Raw genomic sequence first — 17,613 nt, 5'->3', positions numbered from 1 at the left:
AGTCACACCACTAAGTTCTGTAGAAAGATGTCAACCACTACAAACTCAACCACTGCTATAAGAAAAATGCGTAACTGCTTCAAATTCATCTAACCGGGACACTTCAAGAAGGATTGCCCTAAGCTAAAGAATCAGGGAGGCGAAGGAAGCACATAGCGATTGATGCATAAGATGCTCGCTAGGACCCAACTCTGGTTAACGGTACATTTCATATCAACAACATTTATGTTTTCGTATGATTTGATATTGATAACGATGTAAGCTTTATCTACCATAGTTTTAGAAACACGATAAAAAATAAAGTCAGCAAACTAATAAACTTACGGAATAGAAATATCAATCAACCTAATTAGACAACACTTTAGAAATACTCACCAATTTCCTTCTCACCTTTAATAACCACATATTTCACATCGAACTAATGTCTATTACCATTGGAAGTTCGATGTGATCATCAAAATGGAATTGTCATCACCTCATCGAATAGAGGTTCAATGATATGAAAAGCCGTCCAACTACCTTTACCCAACAACGAAGACCTCATGATATACAAAAATAAATCATGAAATATTCTAAGAATCATCTCTTGCATGAAGGCAAGAAACTATTTACCTAAGAGATGCTTCGCTTTGTTGGCCCATATGGTGGATATGAAAGACAAGGGTAAGGAAATCAAAGACATACTACATGTGTGCCACTAACTGGACGTATCTTCAGAGGATCCAACTAGAGTACCTCCAATCAGACAGGTCGAATTCCGAATCAACCTAGTCCTAGGTGCAGCAACAGTGGCATGATCTCCTTATCGTTTGGCTCCATCAGAAATGCAAGTACTATCCAGTCAAATTCAAGAACTTCTTGACAAAGGTTTTATCTGGCCAAGCTTCTCTGCATGGGGAGCCCCGATATTATTTGTCAAAAAGAAGGATGGATCATTCAGGAAGTGAAAACTTTACCATCAAAAACTGGTATATACTCCTGAGGATCGATGACCTATTCGACCATCTACAAGGATCTGATCTACGATCCGACTATCAGCAAATTAGAGTTCAAGAAGCAGATATTCCAAAGATGGCATTCCATACAAGATATGTTCACTACGAGTTTCTGGTTATGCCATTTGGACTGACCAACACACCAGCCGTATTCATGGACCTTATGAATCAATGTGTGTAAAACCTACTTGGATAAATTCGTGATCATCCTCAATGACCACATATTAATATATTCAAAACCATGGAAGAACATGGCCAACACTTGCGTTTAATTCTAGAAATATTAAGAAAAGAGAAACTTTATGCAAAGTTTCCGAAATGTGAGTTTCTGGATTAACAAAGTACATTTCCTCGGCCATGTGGTCATCAGTAAAGGGATTTATGTCGATTCTGTGAAGATTGAATCGGTTAAGTATTGGAAAGCACCAACAAAACCAACCAAAGTACGCCATTTCTTAGGGCTTGCAGACTACTATTGGAGAATCATTGAGAACTATTCCAAGATAGCCAACCCTCTTACCGCACTAACCCAGAAAGATAAAAAGTTTGATTGGGGAGACAATCAAGAGTCCGCCTTCCAGAAATTGAAGCAATGATTGTGCAGTGTGCTGATTCTATCTCTTCCTAAGGGAACAAAATATTTTGTGGTATACTGCGATACCCCTCACCAAGAATTAGGACACGTATTGATGCAACGAAATAAAGTTATTGCATACACATCCAAATAACCTATGCCAAATAGGACGATACAAACCCTAGACAACATTTCCCGTGCCTGAGTGTTAGACTTCGGTATGCATGAGATACTCACTTTCCATTAGTCAAATTTTCATATAACAATAACTATCACGCTAGCATTAAGGCCACCCCATTCGAGGCCTTGTATGGGCACAAACGATGTTCTACGATATGCTGAGCAGAAGTTGGAGATACTAAAGTAGCTAAAAAGAATGCTAGAGATGCTTTATTCACTGGTCCCGAGATCATTCATGAAACAACAGACAAAATGATTCAAATAAAGGAACAATTGAAAGCCACACGTAGTCGACAGAAGAGCTATGCCAACCATTAGAATTCAAAAGTAGGAGACTGTTTCCTGCTAGTGGTTTCTCCATGGAAGACTGTCATAAGATTTGGAAAAAGGGGTAAAATAAACGCCCATTACATCGGACATTTCAAAATCCTGGACAGGGGTTGTCCGGTAGCATACAATCTCATATTACGTCAAGAACTTAGCAAAGTTCAGGATACCTTCCACATATGTAATCTAAAAAGGTGTCTAGTTGATGAGAACCTCGTCATTCCACTCAATGAGATCCAGGTCAACACTTCAATTTTTGGAGGAACCGGTGGAGATCATGGATCAGGAGATCAAAAGCCTCAAGTAAAGCCGCATACTTATACTAAAAGTCTGATGGAACTCTCGTAGAGGGCCAAAGTTTACTTAGGATGCGAGGATCAAATGAAATAAAAGTGCCCACATTTGTTCAATGATGTTCCCTCCACTAGTGGAACGACTTAATAATAACACAAAGTAGCCTAGAACTTAATAATTTTGGGTCAAAATTCTCTTCATTGGGAGGTAATGTGATGTCCCGGAATTTAGGTTATAAACTACCAATGACTAAATTATAGTAAATATTTTTGTAATTTAACTTATTCAGTTTTAGTGCATCTAATGTCAAATAAATGAGTTCATTTCAATTATTATAAGATGTCAAATGATACCTTACTTCCAAATGTGTATATTGTTAAACAAATCAAAAAGCTCAAACTGCAACACTGGGTAATGCGTCTGAAAAACTAAAAATTTGTATTTAGCAGTTATAAGCAAAAATAACATTAAAACCGTATAGTACATATTCCCCTATTTCCGAAAATATAAAGGATGCCCAAAACATAGTTTGTATGCAAAAGATACAACAACAATAAAACATTGGTTTTCTTTAATCGCGTAAAACCGAATCGATCTGTTGAGACACTTACATACCTACGATGGAAATTCTAACAATGTTTTTGGACTTAGGCTATAGTCTAATATTTAATTTTATACTCACAAAATATTTTTAGCAAAAATATTTGCAAAAATCGAAAAATAGAGCGTTACAGGCTATTTAGATGCATAACTTTAAACGTGATTTCCCAGAGTTCCATAACTCGAATTATTAATCAGCTTGAGTTTTTTTTTTTTTTTTTTTTTTTTTTTTTTTTTTTTTTTTTTTTTTTTTTTTTTTAGAATCCTTGAATTAAACTCTATTTATCAGCATGTTCGAAAGAAATTCTCAACATTCGGATCCGGATGCACTCGGTTATGTGTGTTTTTGGCCACATAATGAGGGTGTAACCTCAAGTGGGTCCCACATGGCTTTGCTTGAAGGAAAAATCAGCTTCGATGTGTTTATATATATATATATATATATATATATATATATATATATATATATATATATACATAGAGAGAGATAGAGAGAGAGTAATTACTAAAGTTTTAAATTTATAAAACTGATTTTATCTCAACTGGATTAATAAGCACAGTAGGCAATGCACTTAGTCGTGCTATAGTATACTTGTGGTAAGACCAAGTGTCGAACACAAGGGGAACGATGGTGAACTAAATTGGAATTCTTGATTACAAGTTACAAGTATAAGTAATCAATAAGGTTTTTATTAAATTAAATCTCAAATATCCTATTAACCTATAAATCTCGATAAACTGATTGAAGACAAATCTTTGTAGGTACTTTGATTTAGATAAACTACATTTCAAAATAATGGTTACTACTGATACAATGAATATTTATTCATTATTCACCGATTCCTAATATGATCAACATCATGGTCACACTACTAATCCTTTGATTTCAACATAACGATTATTTCATTAATCAAGTGAACAAACAATCATGCAAATCAGTATACAAATCGTATTAAGCAATATGTGATCTTATTCAACTCTATTAATCATAGGAGTTTAATCAAGCATAGAATGGTCATTCTACTCATGCACACACATTAAAGTTCACCACTTTATTTCCTAACCCTAGGTTTTGGTCAAAACACTAGTCATAATCACCAATAGTCACTGGACAACTATAATTCAAATTAACACAGTCTGATAGTCATCTAAACTCTATTAATTCAGTAATAGGAAACAATGTAACAATCTTTATCACATATGGATCTTAAATGAAACTTGACAAAATAAATTAAACAAGAATAAAACAATCCAAATAGTAATACAACCATAAACTCAAAAATTAACTTAATCATAAACACAAAGTAAGAGATTTTAACACATAAATCAGAAAGTAACATAGAATGGAATCATAGTTGAATGCTAATCATGGTCACGACAACAAACCAAATGATCTCCGACATGATTTCGCTCTCTAATCCCTCATATCTTTCTCCTATCAGCTTAGAAACCTTCTGACCGCCTTCTAGGCGTAGACATGAACTTCAGAGTACATTGGGCGTACACCCATTACGAGGGGTGTAATGGGTCTCTTCAGTCCCTTTTTCCCCTTTTTGCAATCCAGCTCCAATTTCTGCCTCATTTGTTTCTTTTCCGCTCTAGCAACAATTATACCTGTAAAATATAAATTTAAACATTAGAAGTACCTTTTAGTTCTAAATAGTCATAATTAAGGCTGAAATATAAAGGTAAGATATATATATATATATATATATATATATATATAGCAGAGGACCAAAACCCTAATGTGCGGTCTTGCCCCCTATTTAAACACCTCTAAGCCTTTAGACCCGACATTATTCGCCCCTAGAGTCTCATTTTCGTCCCTCATCACCTGAAAATATTTGTGAGAAAGATTTTGAGCCTAAGGAGTTGGTTTTGTGGTCTTTTTAAAGTTCATTCAAGAAGAAGGAGATCCTAAGCAAGCTTGGAGTGGCTTGGAGTTTCAAGATTCTGCACTTAGATCACCTTGGGAGGCTTTAGGAGGTATAAAGTCATGACCTTTCCATCTTATTTTTTAGATCTAGTTAGGGTTTCCATTTTGTCCCCTTTATTTGGATCTAGACCTTCTCTTGGATGTGAAGCAACTCCAGAGACTGAGATGTCTAGATCTAAGCTTTGTATGCATGCTAAGTGCAGAAAGTTATGATCTTGGTGGGTGCTAAGACTCCATGCATGATTTGAGAGCTCTTACTTAAGGTCTTAGAGTGAGAAATGAGGTTTCGAGGTCCTTCATAGCATGCAAGGTTATAAAGTTGCCAACTTTATGACCTAGGATGTTAAGATGTGCTCAGATCTGATTTTAGGACGTTGATCTATCGAGTAATAAGCACTTAATGGAAAGAGTGCTTAATCTGTTCCTTCGCTAGGTGTAGCATAGAGAACATCATGCAGAATGTGCAGAAGCCCGGTACGCTGCGCGTACCATGGTGGTACGCATGGCATATGTACCCGTGATGGACTTGGACTTGTTTTGGGCCCATAAGCATTTTGGGGCTTAATCTATATTTGGGTCTGGCCATAATTCGAGTTAATGGGACAACTGATTAGCCTTGGGCTGGAAGTATTATAGTTGGGCCATGTGGCCCATCAATAGATTTTGCACATGGACCTTGGGGCCCATTAGCCAAGGAAGACTCTTGGGCCATTAGGAAAGGACTTTGGAGTTGAGTTTTCATTTTGGCCATGATCAAACTCTAATCTTGGGTTAATATTGTTATTATTCAGCAGTATTGGTTTCAGACTGTTATGAGAACATCTACTCACCATACCTATGGGTCTACGACACCAAGGCCGGCCCATTATATGATCATGTTATGTGTGTGTTATTCGTTTATGAATTGATATGTTATGTGATATTATGTTGGTATGGAAGACCTTGGGAGGAGCCGTCGCATTGGATATAAAACCATATGGGCTAGCCCATGGCATTCCAAGGTAAATACCATGTGTGGTAGCCCATGGTAGTCCTAGGTAAAGATCATGTGGGGTAGCCCATGGCATTCTTGCTGGATTATATTGCATAGTTTCTACGACATGTTATAGATTTATTAGCTAATAGGATATATGTATGTGAGTATGTGTGGTATGCTCTGGGAAACTCACTTAGCATTTCGCTTACAGGTTGTTGATTTGTTTTAGGTACTTCTGAGCCCAAGGACAAGGGCAAGGCGTGATGACATGGCACACACTCTACCTCTCTTTTTTTATTGTATTTGGGACCCTCTAATGTTTAAAAGGAAAACAATGATGTAATGAATGTTATTTTGAAAGCATATGATTGGGAAACTATGGTTTATGAGATTGGTTTTGATTAACTTAAAAATGAAAAAATTTCTTTTAAAATTGGTTCGTTACAAGTTGGTATCAGAGCCTTGGTTTGAGGGATTTGGGCACATCCTCGGGTGTGTCAGGACTCAAATTATGGAGGTGATAAAATGTTTTCAAAAGTAACCTAAAAGGAATTTAAAAGAAACCCAAAAGATGAGAGTGCGACGCACGTGATCAGCCGAGCCAAGTAAGTAGTATCCCAATTTGAATAACCATGCGATACTGATATTGAGCTTTGTTGATTATATGGAACCTGCTAAGTGTATGTTTTTTTTATTTTTTTATTTTTATTTTTTTTAAATTGTATATGGTTACGAGCTTATAGCCTTAGAATGATTGATTTGGCCTTATTTTCTTTTCCTCGTTTGGGTATAGTCTTAGGGAAGAATTTCTTATTCGAAAGTCTATTTGATCCTTTCTGTGTATAATTTGCATGCATAAAAGTAGCCTGTCATGATTGGTTTGGTTGATATGAGTAGAGCGAGTCTTAGGACAACCCAAGGCTAATGTATTTGGTAATTGTGGGATATGGTTAGGTTGTGGGACAAATCAAAGTTATCAAGTAGAGCAGTAGGGAAAGGTATAGGTAGGTGTGGAAGGTAGTATTGGGTCCGTACTACTGGAAGCACATGACCTGTACCCGAAGCATTACTAGATCTGACGACCTCGAGGAGGACCAGTGTCGGAAGATCCCCTTATATATAGAAATCCTGATCATTTTAATTTATGATATTTCAATTCAACATGGTGATGACACGGTTGGGAACAGGGGGATCAGGATCGGGATCTGGATCCGGGGCTGGGTCAGGCGGTACTACTGATGGTATTGATGAGAGGCTGCGTGAGTTGATTGCTCCTGAGTTTATGATGGGCATACTTGATGCTACCCCAGTCATCTTTGGGACGGTCAAGGAGGGTATGATGGAGATCATGGAGGAGAGACTTAGGGCATTCAGGGCTGATGTTGCTGTGGGTCAGGGTGGAGCCTGAGCTCCCTTGTTTCGGGAGTTCAACGCATGCGAGGATCCAGAGTTCTCCGGGTTCAGAGACCCCATTGTGAGCAGACGCTGGGTAGCGGATATTGAGAATGCCCAGTGCACGAGTTCTTGCCCGGAGGAGGCAAAGGTTGGATTTGCTTCTTGTATGCTGAAGGACAGGGCTCGAGATTGGTTGGGTAAGGTTACTAGCCAAGTGGGAGTAACCGGTGTGGCTGAGATGTCATGGGCTGAGTTTGTTCGACATTTCGATGAGGAGTTTGCACCACCTATTGAGGTGCAACGATTCGTGAGGGAGTTTCATGAGTTACAGCAGACCACCGAGACTGTGGCCGAGATCACCGCCAACTTTCGAGAGCGAGATTTTTTGATTCCTCAGTATGCTACGGATGAGGAGATGAGGCGGACCCGATATCATGCTATGTTGAGGGATGATATTTGAGGGTTTGTGAGCTTTACAGGGTGCAAAACCCTGAACGAGATGGTTAAGAAGGCCCGTGAGAGGGAGATGTAGTTGGAGTCCTACACAAAGTAGAAGATTGAGCAGGTATAGGCAGTAGGGGCTCAGGCTAAAAAGCCTAAGACCTTTGATTCTTCGGTTAGGGGCCAGCAGGGCTGGGGATGGTGTGCCAACTACATGAGGTTTCATAGTAGGGGTTGTCGGACAACCGAGATATCAGGATGTTACTCTTATGGCCAACAAGTCCACGTGAGTAAGGATTGCCACAAGAAGGGCTTGATATGTTTCCACTGCAACCAGATAGCCCATAAAAGGCCGATAGTCCAAGGTTCTAGGGAGGAGGATGAGGATCAGTGGCGGTGCCCGCACCCACCACTATGAGGATTACTTATGGACGCCCTATCAAGGCAAAATCTCCAGCGGTGAAAAGCCATGCTTTTCAGCTGACTACCGAGGAGGCTCGGGCAGCACCAGACGTCGTGGCTGGTATGTGTTTATTCTTCTTTATCTTGTGTTTGAAAATTGCTTATATGTATGTGTTATGTTTTGCATAGGGACCTTTTTGGTCAATGGTATGTCGGCTCATGTTTTGTTTGATTTGGGTGCTACCCGATCATTCGTGTCTCTTGCGCTTAGTAAGAAGTTCCGAAATGCACCTGGGACTCTGGATACCCCTCTCGAGGTGGAGATTGCAGACGATCACATTGTGAGTGTTGCGAGGGTATTTCAGGACTATGTAATGAATGTGCATGGAGAGAGGTTTCGCATGGATTTAGTCCCTATACTGTTGCGAAGACTGAAGGTGATCATTGGGATTAACTGACTGGGGGCCAGTGGGGTCATGATCGATTATGAGTGACAGTTGGTCCAGGTTTGAACCCCATGTGGGGGAGAGCTAGTTATTCATGGTGAAAGGGCCTCGCAGGGACCGACCCTCTATTCGGCTGCGAGGGCAAGGATGTTTCTACAGCAGGGTTGCTAAGGATTTCTAGCTCATGTTTCAGATACGAAAGCAGAGGCCGTATCGGATTTGGGCAGTGTGCCAGTTGTGCAGGAATTTCGGGACGTATTTCCCGAAGAATTGCAAGGAGTACCTCTTGAGAGGCAATTGGAGTTTCGTATTGACTTAGTACGGGGTGCCACCCTGATCGCGAAGGCACCATATCTGTTAGCACCACCCGAGATGCAGGAGTTATCTATGCAACTTCTGGAGCTGCTAGACCAGGGGGTTCATACGTCCGAGTATTTCCCCGTGGGGTGCACCGATTCTTTTCGTGAAAAAGAAAGACTGATCGTACAGGATGTGCATTGATCATCTAGAGCTGAACAAGTTGACGGTGAAGAACCACTATCCTTTGCCAAGGATTGACGATTTATTTGATCAGCTTCAGGCTGCATCTTGGTTCTCCAAGGTTGATCTTCGGTACGAGTATCATCAGATGAGGATTAAGGATTAGGATATACCGAAGACAATTTTCAGGACTCGTTTTGGGCATTATGAGTTTGTGGTGATGCAATTTGGGCTCACCAATGCCCCGACAGTGTTCATGGATCTCATGAACCGGGTATGTAGACCGATGCTGGATCGGTCAGTGGTCATTTTTATTGATGATATCATGGTTTACTCCAAAACTAGATAGCAGCACGAGCAACACATAAGAGAGGTGCTAGAGACTTTGAGGGCGGAGAAGCTTTATGTAAAGTTCTCCAAATGTGATTTCTGGCTATATGAAGTGTAGTTTTTGGGGCATGTCATCAATCAAGAAGGTATTTCGGTTGACCCAGCGAAGGTGGAGGCTGTTATGCGATGGGAGGTACAGAGGAACGCCTCAAAGATTCGTAGCTTCTTGGGTTTAGCAGGTTACTATCGGAGATTTATCTAGAATTTCTCCAAGATTGCTACGCCATTGACCCGTTTGACCAAGAAGAATGTGACTTTCTGGTGGGATGAGGATCAGTAGGGGGCTTTTGAGACTCTGAGACAGAGGTTATGCGAGGCTCCAGTCCTAGTACTGCTCAAGGGGTTGGATGATTTAGTGGTATATTGTGATGCATCGATTTCAGGGTTGGGTGCAATGTTGATGCAGCGAGTGTTGGATTAATGTCTAAGTCCATAACTATAACTGGTAAGACTTGACCCGACCCGGCATGGTCCATTTGGGTTGCATGGCATCATGCACTTGGATAGACTATAATGAGAGAAATAAGACACTTATGATTATTAATATATTATAAGTTCTAGTATATTAATAATAAGAATAATGAGATTATTTAATTAGTATTGATCAAGAATTAATCTAGGATTAATTAAGTGATCAAAAGAAGACTAATTAAATATATGGGTTGATTGTGTAAATCATCCATACTTGTATAGTGGGCTAATGCTCCATGGATAATCAAGTTGGGCTAAAACCCATAGGATGGTCCATGGATGCTCCATGGTGTATTTGAACACATGGATCCAAGGAAATGGAAAGTCATGACAATTAGGGATTACCCTAATTGTAACACTATATAAAGATCTTATTCTTGACAAAATCGACACTAGTATCATTCTAGAGAGGGCTAGCCGATTTCATGAAGTGTAGAATTCTCTCTAAGTTATTCCAAGTGCTTATGGTGTTGTGTGAACCATTTGAGGTGTCACACTTGGGGCACTAGGCACTCAAGCTTCATGAAGACAAGCATTAACAAAAGGTATGCTATTCAAACTTGTGTTATTCAAAGTTTAGTATGCTAGAATAGAACAATACCTTAGAAAGTTGATATTTGCATGTATAATAGAGAAAACATAGATCCAAGGTATTTAGGGTTGCATGTACAATTAGGAGTGTTAGAATGCTCATAAGCCTACAACGAGGTTATGTGATTGCTTATGCCTCGAGGCAGTTGAAGCCTCACGAGGCAAATTACCCCACACATGATCTGGAGCTGGGGGAGGTGGTGTTCGCCCTCAAGATTTGGAGGCATTATTTGTATGGAGTACGGTTTATTATCTATACTGATCACAAGAGTCCTAAGTATTTGATGGATCAGCAGAACATTAATATGCGGTAGAGGAGATGGTTGGATGTACTGAAGGATTGTGATTGCGAGATCCTATACCATCTAAGGAAGGCCAACATGGTGGCCGATGCTTTGAGTCGCAAGGCGACAGGGTCCCCGATTAGGGATATTTGTATGAGGATGATGTTGATTTTGCCTTTGTTGGATATGATCAGAGGGGCTCAGGTTGAGGGGGGTGAGGAAGGAGATCTGGAAAACATAGAAAATTCAGGGTCAGTATCCATTGTTTGTCAAGGATATCCGCGGCCTTTTGACTCAGTGTGGCCGAGTGTGGGTACCATTGATAGGGGGAGTGAGACAGGGACTGTTAAAGGAGGATCATAAGTCCAAGTTTTCTATACATCCAGGTGCAACAAAAATTTATAGGGACTTGAGACTGAGTTATTGGTGGCCCTGCATGAAGCGGGAAATCGCCTGGTTTGTGGAGCAATGCATGACCTGCAGGAAGGTCAAGGCCGAACATCAGTGGCCTCATGGCAAGGTTCAACCATTGCCCATTCCGATGTGGAAGTGGGAAGAGATCACTATGGACTTCATTACGAAGCTACAAAGGACGAAGAAGGGAGTGGATGCCATATGGGTTATCGTGGACAGACTGACAAAGAGTGCCCACTTCATTCTGATCTTCGAGAGTATATCCGTAGAAAATTTGGCAGACATCTATGTTCGAGAAGTGGTGGCTAGGTACGGGGGTGCCAGTGTCGGTGGTTTCGGATAGGGATGTTCGGTTTACATCCAGGTTTTGGAAAAAGTTCCACGAGGAACTGGGTATTCAGCTGCATTTCAGCACGGCATATCACCCTTAGACTGACGGTCAAAGTGATGGAACGATCCAAACACTGTAGGACATGCTGCGAGCGTATGTGCTGGATTTTGGAGGGAGTTGGGATACGTATCTCCCACTGGCTGAGTTTTCGTACAATAACAATTATCAAACCAATATTGACTGAGCTCCATTCGAGATGTTACATGGACGGAGGTGCAGGACCCCAATGTGTTGGGACGAGGTTGGGCATCGAGTCATAGGGAGCACGGAGGTGGTGGTCACGACCACCAGCTTGATTCAGCAGGTGCATGACTGGTTGTGAGTCTCACAGAGTCGTCAGAAAGGCTATGCTGACCGACGATGCTCGGATCTTGAGTTTCATGTCGGGGAATTTGTATTGCTGAAGGTGTCGTCCTGGAAAGGGATTATCAGGTTTCGTAAGCGGGGCAAGTTGTGGCCTCGGTTCATAGGCCTGTTGAAGATTATAGACCGAGTGGGCAAAGTGGCATATCGTTTAGAGCTACCAGAGGAGTTTAGTCAAGTTCACAACACCTTCCATGCATCTCAGCTTCGTAAGTGTGTTGCAGAAGAGACCACAATTATTTCCTTGGATGACATTTAGGTGGATGGGAGCTTGAATTATGTCGAAAAGCCGGTCGCCATCTTACATAGAAAGATAAAGGGTCTTTGCAACAAAGAAGTGAAGTTGATAAAGGTACAATGGCAACACCGGAAGGGCTCTGAATGGACGTGGGAGCCGGAGGAGGAGATTCGGGAGCATTATCCCAATCTGTTTTCAGCTACGGACTTCGAGGATGAAGTCTAGTTCAAGTGGGGGAGAGTTGTAACACTCCTAGTTAGGTATTAATTTTAAACCCTCAAAATGGAACTAATTAACTAATGGTTTCCTTTGGGTATGCTGGGCGTACCTAGGGGTGCACTTAGCGTACTATGATGGAAGGATCGCAAAGGAACTATGCATACGCAGAAGGTACGTGGGGCGTACGCAACAGAGGACCAAAACCCTAATGAGCGGTCTTGCCTGCTATTTAAACACCTCTAAGCCTTTGGAACCGACCTTATTCACCCCTAGAGCCTCATTTTCGTCCCTCATCACCTGAGAATCTTTATGAGAAAGAGTTTGAGCCTAAGGAGTGGGTTTTGAGGTCTTTGTAAAGTTCATTCAAGAAGAAGGAGATCCTAAGCAAGCTTGGAGTGGCTTAAAGTTTCAAGATTCTTCACATAGTTCACCTTGGGAGGCTTCTGGAGGTATAACGTCATGACCTTTCCATATTGTTCTTTAGATCTAGTTAGGGTTTCCATTTTTTCCCCTTTAGTTGGATCTAGACCTTTTCTCGGATGTGAAGCAACTCTAGAGACTGAGATTTCCAGATCTGAGCTTTGTATGCATACTAAGTGCATAAAGTTACGAGCTTGGTGGGTGCTAAGAGTCCAGTCATGATTTGAGAGCTCTTACTTAAGGTCTTAAGTGATAAATGAGGTTTTGAGGTCCTTCATAGCATGCAAGGTCATAAAGTTTCCAACTTTATGACCTAGGACGTTAAGATGTGCCCAGATCTAATTTTGGGACGTTGATCTATCGAGTAATAAGAACTTAATGGAAAGAGTGTTCAATCTATTCCTACGTTGGACGTAGCATAGAGAACACCGCACGTAATGTGCAGAATCCCGGTACGCTGCGCGTACAATGGTGGTATGCATCCTATATGCAACCTTGATGGACTTGGACTTGTTTTGGGCCAATAAGCCTTTTGGGCCTTAATCTATCTTTGGGCCTGGCTATATTTCGAGTTAATAGGCCAACTGAGCAGTCTCTGGCCGGAAGTATTATAGTTAGACCTTGATGGGACATGTGGCCCATTAATATATTTTGAACATGGACCTCGGGGCTCATTAGCCAAGGAAGACTCTTGGGCCATTAGGAAAGGACTTTGGGGTTGAGTTTTTAGTTTGGCCATGATCAAACTCTCATCTTGAGTTAATATTGTTATTGTTCAGCACTAGTGGTTTCGGATTGTTAAGAGAGTAGCTATTGTATTCAGTAGTTGGAGGTGAGTCTTCTCACCATACCTATGGGTCTACGACACCAAGGACGACCCATTATGTGATCATGTTATGTGTGTGTTATTCATTTATGAATTGATATGTTATGTGATATTATGATGGTATGGAAGACCCCGGGGGAGCCCGTGGCATTGGATATAAGACCATGTGGGGTAGGCCATGACATTCCTAGGTAAAGACCATGTGGGGTAGCCCATGGCATTGGATGTAAGACCATGTGAGGTAGCCCATGGTAGTCCTAGGTAAAGACCATGTGGGGTAGCCGATGACATTCTTGCTGGATTATATTGCATGGTTTCTATGGCATGTTATAACTTTATTAGCTAACAAGATATGTGTATGTGAATGTGTGTGGTATGCTCTGGGAAACTCATTAAGCATTTCGCTTACAGGTTGTTGATTTGTTTCAGGTACTTTTGAGCGTAAGGGCAAGGGCAAGGCGTGATGATGTGGCAAACACTCTATCTCTTTTTTTAAATGTATTTGGGACCCTCTGATGTTTAAAAGGAAAACAATGATGTAATGAATGTTATTTTGAAAACATATGATTAGGAAACTATGGTTTATGAGATTGGTTTTGATTAACTTAAAAATGAAATTTTTTCTTTGTAAAATTGGGTCGTTACATTAGTTTACTAATATCGCATAAAACAATCCATTTGAAACCCAACCATTATCCTAAGACCGCAATGCATGTATTTGTGTCTATAATTCCTAAAAACATCCCGTTCCAAAATAATAAGAATCCTTATGAACATTAACCCTTTAGTTTATACGACATTCATTTTTTCAACCCTCCAAATCTATCATTAAAAATCTTTCTTAACCTCAAGGTATTTTTGGTTAAACTACCAAGCATACATAAATTCTAAAAAGAATTACAACTTTGATTCCTCAATGGAGCTCTTTGAATTCATCTCTTCTTTGATAACTTCTTTTCAATTTCTTTGAATTCACCAACTTCTTGTTTGATTTTTGGTATCTTCCACTTTTGATTCTTCATAATTTTTGAGCTTTTGATTTTCATACGTTGAGAGCTCCAAAATTCTTTCAACTTTTGGTAATTTCTCTCTCTTTTTTTTAACTCACTTTTTTTTTTCACTCAAATCCTACATGCTTAAGCAAGGAGCTTATCTTTAACCTTTATTGGTTAGAGATATTAGTCTATGTAGAATGACTACATAAGCTCTCCTGGATGGATTTCAGGTTCATTCTGAAAAACTTATTACATCGTATAATCTACCAGATTATCTTTCACATCTCATGGTTTTTCACTAATAATGGGTAGCCACAAATACACTATAAAATTTATTAGCTCAGGTAAACATTCAGGCTCGCATAGGATCGTCTCACACAATAATAGCATTAAGTTTTTTTTTTTTTTTTTTTTTTTTTTTTTTTTTTTTTAATTATCACTAGATTTTCTAAACTACACTATTATTTCAAGTTTATAAAATTTTAAAATTTTTTGTTCTAATTTTTCAGTTTAAACATAAATCTCTTTTACGACACCTACCTCACACTTATTTCATACAGTGCCCTCATTGTATGCAAAAACAACTATTTAAGCACATAAAACCAATGAAAAGGGAGAAAAAAGGAACAGACTCCTCTGGGTAATAGTGGCGAGATTGAATGGGGCTGGTAAAAGTTGCTCCAAAAGTTTGTTGGAAGATTGGAAATTGGAACTAGTGCTTTTGAATGTTCTGAAAAATAAAACCAAGAACACCGAATTCTAAAATGTGGTGCAAAGGATTGAAAAGGAATGCAATGTATAGTGACTATGACCTGGGAAAGTGTCGATCATGTCGTGTCGTCGAATGAGGAAAAATATGAATTGTGAATAATAGCGTGGCCACGACGTGGTAAGTGTTTACCACACTGTGGTCTCTAGAATGACAGCCTCTTCTCGTGATGAAAAACTCCCCCACGACATACGAGAGTTTCAACCATGTTATGGCAGCCGTGTTGATACTTCTGCTTCACGTCGGAATAAAACTCCATGGCATGGGAACAACTCATCCATGTCATAGGAATCAATGTAGTTAGAAATGTCACTTTTAAAAATAATAATCCCTCCAAATATCGATGCACACCACACACTTATGAAAAATCGTGGCTCCTGATTATAAACTTCAAACTCTCACACGACTTTTTCTCTTGTGATAAAACAATAGTCGGTCCTAGCGGCAGAACTTAGTGCCAGCTTTTTAAGGGCGCACATTCTACAAAAGTCTAAAAGATCATGTAACATCCCGTAATTCAGGTATATTCCTTTGATCCCTTTCTTTCCCCAAGTTGTCAAATTAGTCATTGAAAAGAATGTTTAGCTTTTGAGTATGCTGGGCGTAAGGGAGATTACGTTGCGCATACTCATGAGGGTATTCATGATGTGGAGACTACCCAATGTGTTGGGCGTATCATAGTGTACGTTGGACGTACTACGTTCAGATTGAACCCCTAATTGTGGGGGTGAGCCCTATATAAGGAACATATTGGCCTCACTTTTAGCCACCATTTTCCAGAGAGTAAAGCCCTAAGAGTGCAAAACCCTCATTCTAGAGCTTGTGTGCTTGTGGTTGAGCTTGATAGTGTTCTTGTATGCTTTTGAAGAAAAGAAGGTGACATTGAGGAAGCTAGATTTGCAGTGCAAACCTTGGATCTGAGCTTTCCAGAGGTTGAAGCATCAGTTAAAGGTAAAAAGCTCAAAGCTTTCCTAATCTTTTTGATTTGTGCATTATAGGCCATTTCTAGGGTTTTTGTCCCAAAGGTGGAGACTTTATGAGAAAAGGGGCTCCATAGACCTTGATCTGTCCATATTTAGTGTATAAAGTGTTATAGATCCATACAAATCCCATCTTGGACGTTAGGAGTGAGCCATGCATGCGTTATGAGCTCATTAGTGAAGGAAGGGGTGAGTTTTAGACGATGATGACCTTTACAACCATGCAAAGGCGTAAAGTCTTCAACTTTATGGATTAGGGGGCTGTAGGGGATCCATATCTGTTTTTTTGAGCCAAGCTCTTAACTGATTAAGACCAAACGTGAGATGATAGTAAAACTAGGAGGTACGCTGAGCATATACCCCAGTATGCGGGGCGTAGGGTTCAATCAACCTGATATCAACATAGTGGTCGAGTATGCCCAACGTAGGAATCTGGTACGCGACGCGTACTCCTTAGGGTTGACTTTCGTTGACTTTTAGGGTTTTGTCAATAAGTGGACTTTTGGATCATTGGAAGGGTAGAATGGTCTTTTACCCTTCAAAGAGATCATAAGAAGGGATTGGTCAAGCTTTTGAGAGCCATTATTAATTAGAGATAATTTCTTTATATATGATTAGGCGGAGGCTAGATCAATGTTCTGAGTTCGAGATCATTCGAGTTTACCCGAGGTGAGTCTGCTCAATATACATTACCTAGGGTGGTATCTATATGTGGACCGAAAGGTCATACGTGTTTGTTTGAGATTATGTGTATTGTTATTATATATATATATATATATATATATATATATATATATATATATATATATATATGCCATGTGCCAATTTAACCGGATCGGAGGGTCCAACAAGCTACGGGACTGGAGGGTTCCAGTGAGACACACTGACCAGAGGGTCATACAGAGTGTAGCCTCGAGTGGAGAATTGTTGCATGTGGAATTTTGGGGAACTCACTAAGCATTCGTGCTTACCGTGTTATGTGTTATGTGTTTCAGGTACCCCGGAGGATCGTGGGAAGGCACTGGCGTGATTGTACACAGACCCGAGATTTGGAGTTATGTTTGTGGATCCTGGATTTAAACAAATGTTTTGAAAACTTATATTGATTTTTGAGAATTAATGTTGAGACATGTTTTTTTTGAATATTAAAAATGAAAAAAATTTTGTTTAAAAAATTATGTCGTTACAGATCAAAGAGCATCAACATGGAAAACAA

Source organism: Lactuca saligna, chromosome 6, assembly GCF_052625555.1.
Source record: "Lactuca saligna cultivar CGN05327 chromosome 6, ASM5262555v1, whole genome shotgun sequence".
Lineage (NCBI taxonomy): Eukaryota > Viridiplantae > Streptophyta > Magnoliopsida > Asterales > Asteraceae > Lactuca > Lactuca saligna.
The sequence above is the reverse complement of the archived record's forward strand: the minus strand, read 5'-3'. Positions refer to the sequence as shown.